The 5000-nt window shown below is 50.7% G+C and overlaps 1 non-coding gene across 1 annotated transcript in view; it reads right to left on the bottom strand.

The window, feature by feature from the left end:
• Nucleotides 1–1057, bottom strand: part of LOC126454650 (small subunit ribosomal RNA) — a 1909-nt gene extending 852 nt beyond the window's left edge. Inside the window, exon 1 of the ribosomal RNA XR_007585292.1 lies at nt 1–1057. This exon is cut by the window's left edge and continues 852 nt beyond it. This is a non-coding gene — a ribosomal RNA (small subunit ribosomal RNA).
• Nucleotides 1058–5000: the final 3943 nt, after the last annotated feature.

A 5000-nucleotide genomic window follows, 5' to 3' on the forward strand; every position in this document is an offset into this window, starting at 1 on the left:
AACATACTTGGCAAATGCTTTCGCTTCTGTTCGTCTTGCGACGATCCAAGAATTTCACCTCTAACGTCGCAATACGAATGCCCCCGCCTGTCCCTATTAATCATTACCTCGGGTTCCGAAAACCAACAAAATAGAACCGAGGTCCTATTCCATTATTCCATGCACACAGTATTCAGGCGGGCTTGCCTGCTTTAAGCACTCTAATTTGTTCAAAGTAAACGTGCCGGCCCACCGAGACACTCAATAAAGAGCACCCTGGTAGGATTTCAACGGGGTCCGCCTCGGGACGCACGAGCACGCACGAGGCGGTCGCACGCCTTCGGCTCGCCCCACCGGCAGGACGTCCCACGATACATGCCAGTTAAACACCGACGGGCGGTGAACCAACAGCGTGGGACACAAATCCAACTACGAGCTTTTTAACCGCAACAACTTTAATATACGCTATTGGAGCTGGAATTACCGCGGCTGCTGGCACCAGACTTGCCCTCCAATAGATACTCGTTAAAGGATTTAAAGTGTACTCATTCCGATTACGGGGCCTCGGATGAGTCCCGTATCGTTATTTTTCGTCACTACCTCCCCGTGCCGGGAGTGGGTAATTTGCGCGCCTGCTGCCTTCCTTGGATGTGGTAGCCGTTTCTCAGGCTCCCTCTCCGGAATCGAACCCTGATTCCCCGTTACCCGTTACAACCATGGTAGGCGCAGAACCTACCATCGACAGTTGATAAGGCAGACATTTGAAAGATGCGTCGCCGGTACGAGGACCGTGCGATCAGCCCAAAGTTATTCAGAGTCACCAAGGCAAACGGACCGGACGAGCCGACCGATTGGTTTTGATCTAATAAAAGCGTCCCTTCCATCTCTGGTCGGGACTCTGTTTGCATGTATTAGCTCTAGAATTACCACAGTTATCCAAGTAACGTGGGTACGATCTAAGGAACCATAACTGATTTAATGAGCCATTCGCGGTTTCACCTTAATGCGGCTTGTACTGAGACATGCATGGCTTAATCTTTGAGACAAGCATATGACTACTGGCAGGATCAACCAGGGAGCTGCGTCAACTAGAGCTGAGCAGCCGGCCGCCCGGGAGTGTGTCCCGGGGGCCCGCGCGAACACGCAAGCGTCCGCTCAATTATTCTGCAAACAGGAGGAGGCTGAGCTCCCCTGCACAACACACCTCGAAACCCTCTCAGGTCCCGGCGGCGCGCAGCGCCGTCCTAAGTACTTGGTCGGGTTCGAGAGAGGCGCAATCGCCCGGAGTTAGGCGAGTAGACGCTTTAGGTGCGACCACCCGTGCTCCCAACTGAGCTTGCCGCTGCCGACAGAGGCCCGGGAGCGTGCTGTCGTGGCATTGCCGGCGGGAGACAACACGCGCCACCTACGGTGACCGGCAGCTCCAACGCCAGCGCCACAGAAGGACAAAAGCCCCACTTGGGTGCCGAAGCGAACTCTCCCAGCACAGCGCACGCGCCAACACGTCCGCACAGCTGCGATACAAACCACCTGCGAGAACCGCTGGGGCGACCGAGCAGCAGACGGCGTCGCGGCGCCGAGCGCCGGGCGGCGGCGCATCCTCAGCGCACACAGTCCTCAATCGGACCAGCACACTGCAGATGGCCACCGCGCTTCGCACCGGGCCCGCGAGGACCTACTTTGGCCGCAAGGCGCCGCGAGCAGGGGGCGCCGGCGCGCAGCTGCGCCGCCTGCCGCGTCCGTCGGCCGGCGCGCCTGCCACTGGCCGCCCCCACCAGCCGGCTGTAGCGCGTGCGCCCACGCACCGCGCTGCCAGCACGCCGGGCGGCCCCCCCTCACCGGCCGGGGACGGTCCCACCCAGCCACCGCCGCGTATCGCCTCACACCCAGATCCCCTTTCGCGTTCGTGGGCATGGTGGGTCCCCTTTCACGTTCGTGGGCATGGTGGGTATCCCTGAAACAACCGGTTAATAGCTCGACCGATCGTCGCCAACACTGATTCACCTCTAGCGAGAACAACCGCACCACAACGGGTTACCTGTTGTTCATTTGCGTAACGTCACCAGCAAACGTAGACGTCCATCGCCATTTGCAACGAGTATTGCATGCCTGTGTCAGGTGTCACAACACACTACGTCTGCCCACATAGACGCAACAACATGTGCACGCCTCGAGAACACGTGGAAGGTAGCCCCCGTACGTATGCGGTGTCCATTGCGCGAACGACTGTCAGCCGGCCTCTGCAGGATGTCGCAGATGTGGAACGCGGTGCAACATGCTATCACGGTGTGTGAGAAGAGACGACTACGTCCGAATACACGCTCCACTACATCAACAGACTGCTCATGCTGATCGCCATCCAGGGCGTCCGTTCCTCCCACACGTCTGAATGGCGTACCACACTGCAATCCAGCTCTTATAGGGAGACGACACGTAGCTGCGTGCACAATATTTGGACTGTATGGTCTGCCGTTGCTAGGCGCAGTCGTCGTACGGTCACACATGTGCCACGATGTATCATTCAGTACATACGGACCAATGTGCAGTACAGTTTGTGGGTTTTGCGTACATCGGCGGACAGGTGACAGGCCGTACCACAACGTAGGCTGAGTACGTCGGCATGCGAAGGGCATTGAACATGCAAACTTCTCAACGACCAGCTTGCGAAGGCAGGGGGGAAGGGGGGGGGGCATGTACGTCCTGCTGCTATCCACATTACAGTGTATAGCAGGAGCATGTGGAAAGTCAGCAACACCTGCAAGGTGTTTAACATGACGCGATACACAGGGGACCGGGCAGTGCGAATAGCGAACTATATTGCGAGGGTTGCGGTTAGGCAACACTACACTAATTTAACGAGTTGCATAACAATTACAGAGCAGGTTCAGCGACAACGTGCGTCAGGTTAAGGCGCAATATAGGTTAGGTTGAGGCACAATATAGGTTAGGTTAAGGCACAACATGGGTTACGTTAAGGCACAAATTGGGTTACGTTAAGGCACAACATGGGTTACGTTAAGGCACAACATGGGTTACGTTAAGGCACAAATTAGGTTACGTTAAGGCACAAATTAGGTTACGTTAAGGCACAAATTAGGTTACGTTAAGGCACAAATTAGGTTACGTTAAGGCACAAATTAGGTTACGTTAAGGCACAAATTAGGTTACGTTAAGGCACAAATTAGGTTACGTTAAGGCACAAATTAGGTTACGTTAAGGCACAAATTAGGTTACGTTAAGGCACAAATTAGGTTACGTTAAGGCACAAATTAGGTTACGTTAAGGCACAAATTAGGTTACGTTAAGGCACAAATTAGGTTACGTTAAGGCACAAATTAGGTTACGTTAAGGCACAAATTAGGTTACGTTAAGGCACAAATTAGGTTACGTTAAGGCACAAATTAGGTTACGTTAAGGCACAAATTAGGTTACGTTAAGGCACAAATTAGGTTACGTTAAGGCACAAATTAGGTTACGTTAAGGCACAAATTAGGTTACGTTAAGGCACAAATTAGGTTACGTTAAGGCACAAATTAGGTTACGTTAAGGTACAATATGGGTTAGGTTAAGGTACAATATGGGTTAGGTTAAGGTACAATATGGGTTAGGTTAAGGTACAATATGGGTTAGGTTAAGGTACAATATGGGTTAGGTTAAGGCACAACGTAGGTTAGGTTAAGGCACAACATAGGTTAGGTTAAGGCACAACATAGGTTAGGTTAAGGCACAACATAGGTTAGGTTAAGGCACAACATAGGTTAGGTTAAGGCACAACATAGGTTAGGTTAAGGCACAACATAGGTTAGGTTAAGGCACAACATAGGTTAGGTTAAGGCACAACATAGGTTAGGTTAAGGCACAACATAGGTTAGGTTAAGGCACAACATAGGTTAGGTTAAGGCACAACGTAGGTTAGGTTAAGGCACAACGTAGGTTAGGTTAAGGCACAACGTAGGTTAGGTTAAGGCACAACGTAGGTTAGGTTAAGGCACAACGTAGGTTAGGTTAAGGCACAACGTAGGTTAGGTTAAGGCACAACGTAGGTTAGGTTAAGGCACAACGTAGGTTAGGTTAAGGCACAACGTAGGTTAGGTTAAGGCACAACGTAGGTTAGGTTAAGGCACAACGTAGGTTAGGTTAAGGCACAACGTAGGTTAGGTTAAGGCACAACGTAGGTTAGGTTAAGGCACAACGTAGGTTAGGTTAAGGCACAACGTAGGTTAGGTTAAGGCACAACGTAGGTTAGGTTAAGGCACAACGTAGGTTAGGTTAAGGCACAACGTAGGTTAGGTTAAGGCACAACGTAGGTTAGGTTAAGGCACAACGTAGGTTAGGTTAAGGCACAACGTAGGTTAGGTTAAGGCACAACGTAGGTTAGGTTAAGGCACAACGTAGGTTAGGTTAAGGCACAACGTAGGTTAGGTTAAGGCACAACGTAGGTTAGGTTAAGGCACAACGTAGGTTAGGTTAAGGCACAACGTAGGTTAGGTTAAGGCACAACGTAGGTTAGGTTAAGGCACAACGTAGGTTAGGTTAAGGCACAACGTAGGTTAGGTTAAGGCACAACATAGGTTAGGTTAAGGCACAACATAGGTTAGGTTAAGGCACAACATAGGTTAGGTTAAGGCACAACATAGGTTAGGTTAAGGCACAACATAGGTTAGGTTAAGGCACAACATAGGTTAGGTTAAGGCACAACATAGGTTAGGTTAAGGCACAACATAGGTTAGGTTAAGGCACAACGTAGGTTAGGTTAAGGCACAACGTAGGTTAGGTTAAGGCACAACGTAGGTTAGGTTAAGGCACAACGTAGGTTAGGTTAAGGTACAACGTAGGTTAGGTTAAGGTACAACGTAGGTTAGGTTAAGGTACAACGTAGGTTAGGTTAAGGTACAACGTAGGTTAGGTTAAGGTACAACGTAGGTTAGGTTAAGGTACAACGTAGGTTAGGTTAAGGTACAACGTAGGTTAGGTTAAGGTACAACGTAGGTTAGGTTAAGGTACAACGTAGGTTAGGTGAA

Source organism: Schistocerca serialis, unplaced genomic scaffold (genome assembly GCF_023864345.2).
Source record: "Schistocerca serialis cubense isolate TAMUIC-IGC-003099 unplaced genomic scaffold, iqSchSeri2.2 HiC_scaffold_994, whole genome shotgun sequence".
In the NCBI taxonomy this organism is placed as follows: domain Eukaryota; kingdom Metazoa; phylum Arthropoda; class Insecta; order Orthoptera; family Acrididae; genus Schistocerca; species Schistocerca serialis.